The sequence below is a fragment of the Mauremys reevesii genome, linkage group 10 (genome assembly GCF_016161935.1).
Source record: "Mauremys reevesii isolate NIE-2019 linkage group 10, ASM1616193v1, whole genome shotgun sequence".
NCBI classification, from domain to species: Eukaryota; Metazoa; Chordata; order Testudines; family Geoemydidae; genus Mauremys; species Mauremys reevesii.
This window is the reverse complement of record NC_052632.1, coordinates 57039195-57052654: the sequence shown is the minus strand read 5'-3', so window position 1 is coordinate 57052654 and position 13460 is coordinate 57039195. Positions and strand designations below refer to the sequence as shown.

The 13460-nt window shown below is 39.5% G+C and overlaps 1 protein-coding gene and 1 long non-coding RNA gene across 18 annotated transcripts in view; one reads left to right on the top strand and one right to left on the bottom strand.

Moving 5' to 3' along the window:
- The window catches only part of RBFOX1 (RNA binding fox-1 homolog 1), a 2636561-nt gene that overhangs the window by 1984762 nt on the left and 638339 nt on the right, over positions 1-13460 (bottom strand). The gene's annotated exons all lie outside the window — the stretch shown is intronic.
- Positions 1-13460, top strand: part of LOC120372968 — a 47242-nt gene that overhangs the window by 21085 nt on the left and 12697 nt on the right. Inside the window, exon 1 of one of the 3 annotated variants that reach the window (XR_005585305.1) lies at positions 3113-3244. The exons of the other annotated variants lie outside the window; for them this stretch is intronic. This is a non-coding gene — a long non-coding RNA (uncharacterized LOC120372968). Of the gene's footprint in view, positions 1-3112; positions 3245-13460 lie in introns of those variants that run through there. 3 annotated transcript variants of the gene reach the window in all.

The following is a 13460-nucleotide window of genomic DNA, read 5'->3' as shown; positions in this document are numbered from 1 at the left end:
CATACCTGCTCCTCCCCCCTCCCTCCTGGAAAGTCCTAAGCACTGCCAAACAACAGGAAGCGCTGAGAGATAGGCGCGGCGTGGTGAGGGGAGCTTGGCTGCTGGTGGAGTTGGTGCCTATGGCAGGCTGCAGGAAATAACTCCACAGGCTGCATGTGGCCCACAGGCCACATGTTTGAGACCCCCTGCTACAGACAATGTTAGAAGATCGAGGTGAAATAATTTTAGTGATTCAGTTTGGTTCCTAATGGATAAAAGATCAGCATCACAAAAATGAGCAACACATTTTATTGTATGCAGTATAGTTGTAGCTGTTTCAGTCCCAGGATATTACAGAGGCAAGGTGGGTGAGGTAATATTTTTATTGGACCAATTTCTGTTGGTGAGAGACTCAAGCTTTCAAGCTTTCTGAGACCTGAAGAAGAGCTCCGTGTGCTCAAATGCTGGTCTCTCTCACCAACAGAAGTTGGTCCAATAAAATATATTGTCTCTCTAACACATTTTATTGGTGATCTTGCATTGAGAGTATGCATATTTTGCCAGATCCTCAGCTTGCGTAAATAAGAGCAGCTCCATTAGCTTCAATGGACTTGTTTCCATTTAAAGTAACTGATAATTCAGCCATATCTTTAAAACTACTCTCTTCAGACAGGGATCAAGGCAGATTTGTGGGGTAGTGTATCCAAAAATAGAGGTGACTGGAACATTCATGTAACCCAAATATGTTCTTGTGTTGAAGCAGAAAAGTTAGGAGTGATGAAGAGTGATCTGGGATGAAAAATTCTGCTTTAAACAGACAGAGTAGGAACTTGAACCTGGGTTGCTTACCTCCCAGGCCAATGCCTTAACCATTCCCCTGCTCCCCACACCTTCCTGAATGAAAAAGCTCAGGTTTGGATCAAAACCCAGACATTATGACAATTCCACTTTCATTAATGTATTCAAATGATTGCTCCAACGAGGAATGTAAACATATTTGAAACCTCAAAAGCTGCTGAAAAACAGAGTTGTCATCAGTGGAGACAACACTGGGCCTACATGGGGTGTACCTATCCCATGGGTGGTAGGAAGTGTTGTGCTGTCAGTTTTGTAATTTTCAATAGGGCTTTATTCCTGCACCATTCAAGTCAATGGGAGCAGGTTCATGCCCTATTTTTTCTTTTAGGATATAAGCGGAGATAATAGTAAGAGAGCAGGAGGAGGGGTGGAGACTGGACAGGAAGAAACCAATGGGGAGAATATGACAGATCATACAGGAAGCTAAGGAAAGCAAAGAAGGATACTCTAGGGAGGGAGAGATGCAAAACACTTTGAGTCAATATATGGCTATTCCAGGGAGAGGGGCTGTGCTGAATATGGCATGAGCCTGCAGCTTTTATTTTTTTAAACCAAGTTTTATTGCATTTGAGTCAGACTGGTTTCAAGTTGTAAAAGATTTTATGGAACATCTGTATCCAAGTGGAAAGGCCCTGTGACCTAAATGTAACACTTTTACTGATTCTCCCATACTCATACAAAAAGAGCGTTTAGAGGTACTAGGTTGGATACTCAGTTGATGTAAATGGACAGAGATCCACTGAACTAAAGGAATTTGCAGCAGCTGAGGATCTGACTCCATAAAGTTTCCTCTGAGCCAGATTATATTAAGCCCTACTCAGTTGGTGAACAGTCTCTTACAGGAACAGTCCCACTGATTACTCCTCTGAGTAACTGCTTACCAGAGCGATAAGGGGTTCAAAGTCCAGCTCATAGTTTGCAGAGGGACGTTAACATAATGTAACATTTGTTATTTTGCAAGATGACCATCTTTGTATCCAAGAATCCATTCTTTGGTTTACAGCTCATGCTCCGATTAATAGATTTTAAGGCCAAAAAGGACTTTTATGATCATCTAGTTTGGCCTTCTGCATAACACAAGTCAGAGAATCTCACCCAATTATTTCTGCATCAAGCCCATAACTTCTGATTGAGCTATAGCATGTCTTTTAAAAAGATACCCAGTCTTTGTACTGAAGACTTGAAGTGATGAAGAATCCACCACATCCCTAAGATGACGGTGCCTCTTAAACATGAGTCTCTTATTTCTAGTCTGGAAGCTGTACCCTGGCAAAGTCAACCTCTGGATCTTGTTATGCTTTTTCCTGTTAAATCGAGTATCAGAAATCTCCTCCCCATGTAAATACTAGTAGACCCCTGATCACATCACCTCTTACTTTTTTCTTGGATAGTAAACTAAATAGATTGAGCTTTTTAAATCTCTCGTTATGAGACAAGTGATTCCAGACCTCAGCTCTCTCCTATGGTTCGTTTGTGAACCCTCTCCAATTTGCCAACATCCTTTTTGAAGTGTGGACACTAGAACGTGACACAGTACTACAGTTATGGTCCCAATAATGCTGTATACAAAGGAAAATGGGCTGACGTGTAACTTTTTTTTCTTATAGAAAATGTTACATTACTACATATTACTGCAGGTTTTTTAATGAAAAGGAATCTCGGTTTATGATAAGAACGAACACTAAAGGAACATGATTTAAATACATTGTGGTGAGGGTGGGGGAAACAGGAAAAAAAATTAAAATGAAGACTTGAAAAAAAACAGAATTCATTTTACAGTATATTCAAAGTGTAGAACAGTGCCAGATGCCAGGCCATATTGACATTTTACAGATGGAATAATTGAGTATGATGAGATTCTTCATAAGAAAAAAATTATAATTCCATAATCCATTACAGTTGAGAGGTTATAATTACTTTGTACTGCTCACCTAGACATTAAACATTAAATGAAGAGGTGAGGATATCAGCTAATTTTGCAAGAAAAGTTTGAACAAAAGAATTTCAGATGTATCCAAATCACTGTTGTTTTTTTACCCACAGAGACTGCTAAAAACCTACCCTGACTACAAACAAATAACCTTAGTATTTGGTTCAAAGTGACTGTGTATTCTCATTTGAATGCAACAGCCCATTACTCCATTTTTTCTGGTTGCCTCCAGAGATAACCTCCCTCCCCATATGACACAGAAAGTTGACCTCATCTAAGGCACTCAAGCAAGGCACCATGATTGAACCTGATTGGTCTGTAGGCAAGGGTCACCATGAGGGGTCACAGCTCACTGAATGTGCTCCCTGCCTCAGTGTGCGGAAGCCCAGAATTGCTGACCTTCAGGTCATGCTTCAAAACTGAAGCTTTCCCTGAAGGGGATGGATAAATTGCTGAGACCGAGATGAGAGTCTGCAGGTGATTTTTGGGATTTGGGGAATCATTCCTGGTTTAATTATGGGATATGATAATATTGGTAAAGGCTCACAAAGCTGGGACTGTACTAATTACAGTGGGGGAAAAATGGGCTACACTTTTGGGCTGGAATTACAAGTCTGGTAGTTATCAGGAAAAAGAAGATGTTCACTTTTCTACATGGGTGGCCACATTACACTCCAAGTACAGTAGAAGACATTCAGTTTTCAAGAGAACCTAGGGTCAAATAGCTTTGGCTAAATATTTGTTTCTGGAAAAACTTGTATGTCAATCTTATGCACAGTATTGGAGGTCAGTTATTGGACTCCTAAAAAGTGGATGGGTAAAACAGAAGTAACTACAATGCTTAAAAATAAACAAAATCCTATTTTGTTAATCTGTAAACGAATGTGTAAAAGGGCAGCTTCCTCCAGAGAGTCCTCTTATGGCCTGAACTCACTTTGCAGGTCCCCTGCCATCAATCTTTCCCCTCTTTGAGGCTCCCCAGTGAAATTCACAATAGATCAGTCTTGCAGGCCCTTCCGGCATTGGGTTTATTTATTTTCCAAAACAGCAAACAAGAAGATTAGGCAATTACCCTGTTGGCCTTAGTTTCTGCCTTCAGGATATTGCCTCAAAAGCTACTGCCAGCCCATGCAGTTCCTTCAAATCTCTTCCCACTCCCCCCACTTCTATTGCCTAATATTATTTATTGGGAATCAGCTGATCTCTGTTCAGGTGTGCCTCCTTTGTAATTAGAGTTGGCTGGCCCCAAGCCTTTAGCCCTTCGAGGACAAGCCACCTTGTTACACAGTGAAACCTGGATTTCTGAAATGATTAAACCTGAAATTAGAACTTTCCCATGTAATCAATCTTAGCATCTAAGACACCATTTCAATCAAGCTGCACTGAACAAAAACCTATAAAACCGATACGTTTGTCCAAATACTGACAACTTTACACACAGAATACAGTTCAATGACAGAACAATTGACATGGTGAAAACACCACATTAGGGTTTTAGACCTGACCCAAAGCCCATTGAAGGCAACCTTTAATGTCAATAGCCTTTGGACCAGACCCATACAAAGAGAGAAAATTAAAAAAATCAAAATATAGATTGGATAATCATGTAATCTCCAGAAAGATGTCACCTGTGCACCTTATTTAGAATACAAATGAGGGGTATGAATACACCAAAAGAAAACTTATGCCAAGATTCATAAAGGTATTTAGGCTCCTAGAGGCCTTTGAAATCTATGCCTTAAAGTCAGCATTTGCCAGGGGCCAGATTTTCTGCTAATATCCCAGACTAAACCTAAATTACAAGTGCAATTATTGTCAAAGACATATTCTTTGTCCTTGAATATCAATAATGGCAAACATGTTTTTTCCACAATTGTTTCCCATGCATATAACAAATTACTGTAAATGTTTTTAGTTCTCAATTTTTTTCCTTCAACAAAACATTAGGTTTTTATATTATTTTTCAATAGAAATATGTAATTTCACCATAGAAAGCAGTTTCTACATAAAAAGAATGGCAAAATTATCACCCAGACCTAAATCACAGTTTTTCTGATAGGCAGAAATTATGTCTTTTTCACTATTAAAATGTATATCTGCTGATCGAAATAGCAGAATTTCACCACAGATCATAGGACCAATTTCTTTGCCAATTTACAGCAAAAGACAATTTGGGCCTACGATGGCTAATATTGTATTTGAAAATATATTTTCGTTTCACTTGTGAATTTCTTTTTAAGGAAATAATATGCAGTTTTTCAGATAACCAAAACAGGCACTATTATTGGCAGAATTACTGGTGAGACTAAGGAATGAATTGGTCTACAAGATTAACTTCTCTCTCTTTGTTCAAGGTGATCCCAACATTTCCCCTAGAGTCATATTGATCATCTGCTTGCCCCTTTTATTGTCAGACTGATTATCATGTTCACCCAGCTTCCAGGAAGCGGGTTGGCAAAAGATATCTTAGCTATAATGAATAAGAAAATGCCAAGAGCCCACCTTCTCTGTGTTAGTGCTATGTGATTATTGGGTTACATCATACTTCTACAAATAAAGGATTCTACAGCCTGTTGTAAATCCATGTTATTTCATTTCTTCCAAAGGGAATTCTTCTCTCAGAAGAAACTGAATGTATTGTCACCAGCTGAGTTTACTGAAATGCAGTAAAGAGTAAAAAGTTTTTAAAAAGTTCAAAAGAGCAGATATAATCATAAATCTCAAGGCAGATGAACTTGTTCTCCACCCTGTAAAAAACTGTGATAACTTCTGAAGCCATTCCATTTTCTTTTTCATAATACTGCAAAGCAAACTAAAATGTTTGATATTCAAGTTCAAATTCCATGTTTTTCTTTAGACAGCTATTCCTCCCCACCTTCCTTGTTTTCTCTTTTCTCATTATTTGGCTTAAATGGTATGTCCAACTGGGATGAAGACAGCTGTGTTTTGAGTGGTTCCACTTGCCTTCGATTTATAGTACTGTCCTTATGCTCAATCCACTCTTGTACTAGTAGTTCCACCACAAATACTGTGAAAGCTGAATGGCACCACTCCTCATTTTTATTAGGCCAGGTCTACACTATCAAGCAACACAGTTATACCGACCTAACCTACGATGTAGACAGTGCTCTGTCGATGGGAGGGCTTCTCTCATAGACATAACTATCGCCTCTCGCAGAGGAGGATTAACTATGCCGATGGGAGAAGCTCTCCTGTCAGCGTAGTAACATCTTCACTGAAGCACTACTGCAGCGCAGCTGCACCGATGCAGCTGTGCCATTGCAGCGTTTTAAGTGTAGACTTGCTCTTTTTTTTTTGTCCTTTTTCTATCCATTCTTCTGTAATATAATTGGCTTTGTGCATGCATGCATTTTACACAGATAATATACACACTCTCACACTATATGTATACTAGGAATCTCAATGCAGTAATTGCTTTCTAGTATAAATCCTAGGCCTTATTACTGTCTATCTTGCAGATAGGATTACTGCACTTTCCTATTTTGACTAGTTGGATAGGAAAAATAAATAATTTTCTGAAGGAAACGATATTTTGCAATGAGCTGCATTGTTAACCTAGCACTGACTTAGAATTTCTGAAAAATAGCAAAGGGGCTTTGTGTTGTTGCATATTTTTCTGCAGTGCGTGTGTATGTACATGCACGCCTGTGTGCATATATATCTCCACACATACATATATCTATCTTTAATAGTAGACCATCAGGTTAAAAATGACAAATTCTCTAAAAAGATTACCCACCCACATTACTAACTAACACTTAGATTAAAACCAAAAGGAGTATTTCACCATTTCCAATACTTATCTAGAGTTTTTGCATTTCACTCAGTCTGGAGAATGAAAAAAGACTAGTCAATGTCACTTTCTGGGACAAATTCAGATGTGAGTCACTCTAGAGAGAACATAAAAAAAGCCTTAGTCTAATAAACCAATCAATGCTCATGTTACACCAGCTTGGACTCCTTCTACACTCTCCCCGCCTGAACTACATGTAACTTACGTAGCCTGCTTACACAGCAACTCTAAATTTGGCCAATTTGTTCTGAGTGAGTGAAAGGAACAAATCTATTTGAGCCCAAAGGACTAACTTCCATCATCTTCTCCATTATCTCTGAATCTAGCCTTCTGTTTCTCATGCACTAGAATAATGTTGCAATATTTAAATCCAATGAGAAAATCATTTTCATTTTAAAAGAATAGAAACATTTATATTAATAACAGATTTAAAAAACAAAAAACAACAAAATAAACCCTACGTTTGGGGCGTAAACTATCTGGCCATGACTCTTCAAATGTTTCATGAATATATTCTGTGATCAAACTGTTTCACACAGAATCCTGTGTAACTAGAAAAATCAACATTGCTCATAACATCACTTGGACTGAATCACAAAATGCTAACAACCATGGAAACATGACATTTGTGTTGACTTTTATGTTTTAATACTGAAATAAGATTAAACATTTTTGTGAAGTGGCACTAAAAATCTCTTCCAAAAACAAAGGGAAGCAAAGTTTGGGAATTGGACTCAAGGAATTTGCCCATACATTTTTGGGGAAAGATGGAGGGTGAAAGAATAGCAAAAATTTCTACTGATCTGTTTCGACATTAAAATTCACATCCACAGTACCTCCCCCCACACACATTTAAGTCTCAAAATTCCATTCCAATGATAGATTTCCCCATTTCCAGCTTTCCTTTTCTGGTACTTTTAATGAGTTCATGAATCTCCACGAAGAAACTAGATGGTATAGTATACTCTAACCACAGTTTCTTGCTTTCAGTTTTATTTTTGATGATGAATTACTTTGCTTGAGTGTCAATATGAACATTTGCCTTAGTTTATTTGAAGGAGCATTTGAACTTTTGTATTCAACTATTTGTCCCTTTTTTTAATACAAAGGGTTTTTTTTAATCATTTGACATTTTATAGGCAAATATATAATAAAAGCCTTTCAAAACAAAAGAGTAAAAATACCCTTAAGCAATTCAAGTTATTCACGTCTATTTTGGAATGAAACTATCCAATTTCTGAACTGCTTAAGACCAGTAAAATATAACACCTGATTAATTATTACAATAAAAATAAACTCTAGCCAGATTTGCTTCTAGTCAAATCCATGACATCACTTCAGTCATGTCAGAGTCAGCATTTAAGACCTTGATCATGCAACCTCTTATGGGGAGGAACCTTTTTCATTGTGGTGCCCTCTTGAATTAACATGGTTTCTTCATGGGTATAAAGATCTGCCTGTATTGAGAAGCTTCCAGGATCAGGGCTTAAGTGAGGCTTCTTGTTGGAAAGAAGCATTATCCTGTTGCAGGGTAGGAATATATGGAGTTCCCACCATTCGCATTAGAGTATTGTTCTCTTCTGTCATCCCAGGAGCGGCTACACAGCACCTGAAGCAGTGTTTTTACCCTATCACAGATATTTTCACCTTTCTCTGCACAGGCATTGCCCTCCACCAGAGTCATTGCACATTGTCTACATACAGTCATTGCACTTGTTTAATTAGAAAATGCAAGGTTGCACTGGTTTAGTTCAAGTGGTGCAGCTTTGAGTGGCTTACCGAGCTCTACCTTGCCCTGTTAAATGCATTCAGGTGTAGATGTAACTGAGGAGACTGGTCTCTGTAATATACAGTCAATGTCTTCTTGGCTGTGTGTCTCAGGTGGAGCTGGATGAGATGGTTTCTGGATAAATGATTAGAGGAGAGGAGTAAACAACTGTCCCACACTACAAGCAGAGTCTAGGGTTGAGGGAGGATAGAATTAAGGGGAGACAGAAAAGCAGGAGACAAAATTCAAATCTCCTTGCTGTCATACACAGTCTTCCACAAACCCATCTGAAACTTCTCAGCTTTCCTCAGCTGTCAAACTCATTTTTCTGGTTCTAGTGATTACACTATGTGACATCTCTATTGCATTGTGTGATATATCTCACCCCTTCATGACACATGGCCCATAGCATTTTTAGCATTTTTAGGGCCTGCTCCTGCTACATTTCAAGTGAATGGGAGTTTTGTTATTGACATCAACAGCAGCACGATGAAAGTCCCAATCTGAGCATTTAAATGGCTTTTACAAAAACCTCACCACTCTCCAACTATGAAGTAGGTCTTGTTTCCATTTTACATTTGGGGAACACTGAGGAAGGATCAGTTGGCAACAGCCAAATGGGACAAATGCCCAGTTTTGCCAAAAAAGAGTGGTGCAATCCCTAGCAGGACGTGGAGGAACATGCAGGTGGGGTCCTGTGCAGGGGGAGGGAGGGCTTGGGCATGTGGCTCGGGCCAGCCTGCATGGGCCTGGGAGGTGAGCAGCTCGGGCCAGCCTGGGGGCAGAGTGACTTGGGTCAGACCCAAGCGGGGTGGGGGCAAATGGCTTGAGCCAGCCCCGTGCGGGGCGAGGGGGGGGGAAGGAAGGGGAGAGAAGGGGACCTAGGGCTAGCTCCAGTTGGTGTTCCCTTTTGGGAAAAATGGTCACCTTATATTTAATTGATTTTTAATTCATGACTTCAGATTCAAATACAGACCAATCTTGGTGTTTGCTTTTCCAAGAGAAGTCATGGGGTTGATTTTAATTTTCAAAAATGTGTGAGGACATTTTTAACCATTTAGTGGGGTATTTAAAAATATTAAAATCAAATGATAAATGGACCAGCTGTTAACTAAATGCTTCCTTTTTTTCATTACAGCCTTAAAGGCTTGATTCTGCAAGGTGCTGTGTTCCTTTTGAAAAGCATGCTAAGCAGGAGGGGAGGGTGCCCAACCCTCAGTCACATTAGGCAGTCAGCAGCTTGTAGGATCAAGTTTTTGGAGGAAGGTATCCTAGTGGATGGAGCAATAAACGAACTCAGGAGAACTTCATTCCTGGCTCTGCCAATGATCTACTGGATGAAGCTTAGTAAATTCATTTCACTTCCTTTCCTGCGCCTAAGTTTGGACATCCTAAAATGGGGATAATGATACTTCTTTTGTAAAACACACTGAGATCCACTGATGAAAGTGCTATTTAAGAGCTATATTTACATAAGTATTTTTATCATTAAATTAGCAGTGGCAGCAATTCCTAAAAAACTTTCAAACGTGGTATCTCATTTGCTGGGATTTGCATTAGCACTTTGATCGCGTGCCCATCAAACTGTGAATTTCTTTAGAGGGAACAGAGAACAGCTTGTCTCCACAGTCTATTATAATTACCACCAAACTGCACAAGAAACTTGGCAATTTTGAATTTCATAACACCCATGACTGACATTCCTAATTAATACTATTGTTTTTCTCCTCTGGCTGAATTTCCTGAATGCCAACATGCATAGCATACACTAAAAACAGACATTAAAGAAAATAACATCAATGTTAATCTCTAGCACAAATATATCAAATGCCTCAGTGAAGTGTATAGAGTAGGGATGCATCCCTATAAATAATGGATCATTGCAGCCTGATCATCTTTATCCTCCTACGCTAATAAGATGATAATCTTTCTCCTCCTGTGTCCTTGCTTTTAAATTTCAGTGCTGCATTGGCTAGAGTGCATCTCCAGCTCTTTTGGTTGCCTCCCTTTTAAATTTATATATGAAAGAAACTTCCGAAAGAGGAATTTTAAAGAGGTACTGTGGAATATAATGCAAAATGTTCTGCTAAGAATCAGTTCCCGATTAATTTCTCCTTTTCCTCTCTGTCCTTTTCCTGTGAATCTGAGAAAGGGCAGACTCATATGCTTAAGTACTTGGTTCATGTTGGTTCACTTAGTCATCAACTTGTTCAGACTTTGGCCTAGAATTCAGGATGGAAACCATCATGGCAGCAGACTCATTGGTCCCAGTTCAGCAAAGCATTTAAACATGGTGAAATCTACCCCAACTCAGCAAGGCACTTACACCCATGCTTAATTTTAAACACATGCCTAGAGTGAAGTATGTGCTTTGCTAAATACGGACCGGCTGCTAAATCAGGGCCTTTGTGAAATATCAATGGCTTGCAGAGAACAAGGCAAGATTCAACTGAGAAATGGGAGGTCAGTTTCGACAAAATGAGAACCAACCTGAATTTTTGCCCAAACTCAAACAGAGGACATGTCTAGACAAGCAGTTAATTTGTGGCAAGATGGGGAGTTAATCTACCCCACACTATCCAATATCTATGTGGACCCAGCTACCACACACTAAAGTACTGCAGTGTTTATTGACCTACTCCTGTTTCAAAGTGAGATAGTTCAAAGCATATTAGGGCACTTCTAGTGTATGGCAGCAGGGTGACAGTTAGTGTGCCACAGACTAGTACGAGGCAGATTTGCAGACCAGCAGTTACAAATTGTTTGTATAGACAAGCCCAGAGTCACATTTTTGGATTTGAAAAAAAGGTCTTCATTTCTACATGGTTAAGACTGGACTGGGATTCAGTAGATCAAGGTTCAATTCCCTGCTTTGACTTACAGTATTACAAGCCACTTACTCTCTATTTGCCTCAGCAACTCATCTATAAAACAATTGGTTTCAATGGAGTTACACTGGCATGAAACTGGAGTAATGCAGGGGAGAGTCGAGCCCATGCATTCTACACTTAGGGCAAAGCAACAGTTGCCTCTGCAAAGATTCCTGATCTAGAAGAGCTATTCTGTTAATTTATCAGCTATCAGTAGCACATAGAAACAGGACGGGACTTGAGGCTGGGTTTCTTTTCTCATTTTATTGATTTGGAAAAAGCTCCAATAGTAGAGCCACTGCTGCTGCTGCTGATTTCCTGATGTAAGAAGTTTGCATAAAGCATTTTTGCATGTTATTTGAGCAGAAGTTCCAGATTTCTGGATTACACACTCAATGATTAAATCCAATTCTAGCCTACAGTGTTTGGTTCAACAGCCCGTCTGACTAGGGACCTAGCAGTGAGTGCACTCATTCAGGACTGAGAGGGTGTGTGCGGAAACTTCTTCATTGTCTCTCTCCGCTATTTCTAACTCAGTAGACTGCATTTCAATTTCTCACTTACATAAGGACCAACAATAACAACAATTAGAATAATATGGCTTTGGAATGACATTCAGAGACAGACAGAAACTGCTGGGTCCTATTTTGCTGTTCCGTGAATCTAATGTATACATCATTAATTGTGAAATAGGCCCCTCTTCTTGCCCCCCCTCCAGCACACACACATCACATTATAGCATTAAAAAACATCAAACATATTTAATCTGTGCCACTATTTCAGGTCTCTCTCCTTGTGGCTCTCAAACATTATGGCCACCCACAGATTTCTCTGAGTGTTTCCCTCTTTTCACAAAGTCATTTTCCCTCTAAATCCTGAGTTCAAAGACCCAAAGCCCATATGCATCATTAGCCTCTTTTGGCTGTAACATTATCTGCATCAGAGTGCAAAGAGCCTGGAAGAGGGTACAGGCCCCTAGTGGCCACATGTTTGACGGTGTGTAGTTTGGGAGTAAAGTTTTATTAGAGGAACTTCTTTACAAATCCTGCTCAGTCCTATGCTTTGGTATCACTAGATTCTTAGAGAAAATGACATTGTTTGAACATTTTTCTTGTAGAACTTTGACAAGCCAGAATATGTGGCAATTATGATGATGAGTGTCTTATTATTCCTTTTACCACTTGACATTTTCTACCCTTCTATTTCTTTCTTGACCTTGCCATATCCACAGCCTCCTTTCTGCAGATTCCTCTGCAAAACTCAGTGAAGCTGACATCAGTCTCCCTCTTTTCTTCTTTTTGGACACAGTAAGAGCTATGGCAGATATACTTACAGGAGGTACAGAGGCAGAGTGCCCCTTTCACCCTCTTTTGTAACTAGGTCAACTGAAGTGGCAGAAGTGATGCTGAGCACAGGAATGTATGCTTTCTTAGCATACTGGAGGGAAAGAAAATTGCAATTCACAATAGTTCAACATTGGTGCAGGTGGCAAAGAGAGAGAAACCCAGACAATTTACCGCACCTCATTAGGATTAGTTTACAGTAGAACTGAGAGGCACTTAAATCCCAAATTGCAACAAAATTACAATTACAAATCATAATAAAAATGCTGGTACTTGTACCCTCAAAATAACCCCCATGGGTGAAACTGTGATCAGAAATAGCAGCTGCTTCTCTGTCCCTTCCATTCTTCATCTGTCTACCTTTTCTCTTTTTCTCCCCATCTCCATCTCGCCTCTCTGACTCTCTCTATTTTCAACTGCCCTCACCTTTTATAAAAGCATGTTTTTGAGTTTATCCAAAGGACAGTCATTTTTGGTCCTACATTCATTCGTCTCTCTTCCAACTGTGTTTGCTTGTGTGTTTCTGTGTTACAAGATGACAGAATTTGACTGTAAAAAAGATACCCTGCAGAATGATGTGAAATCCTCACCTAGTTATAGGTAGCACATGAGAACAATTGGCAAAACTGAGAAAAAGTAGATTCAATTGAATAAGGGATGACTTCAGAGAACTGAGTATTGTAGTGAAGACTGGGACAATGCAAATATGGATCTTCAAGAACATTCTTCACTGCCAGATGAAAATAAACATGAGTGAAGAGAGAAAGCAACTGATTGAGAGAACTGCTGGAAGGGCCATTTGTGTGAAGAGGAGACTTGGAAATTCACCGAGCACTGAGGCTCTTTTTGTGATAAAATGACTGGATTAGAAGGGGCTCCAGTTAAAACCATTCTTATC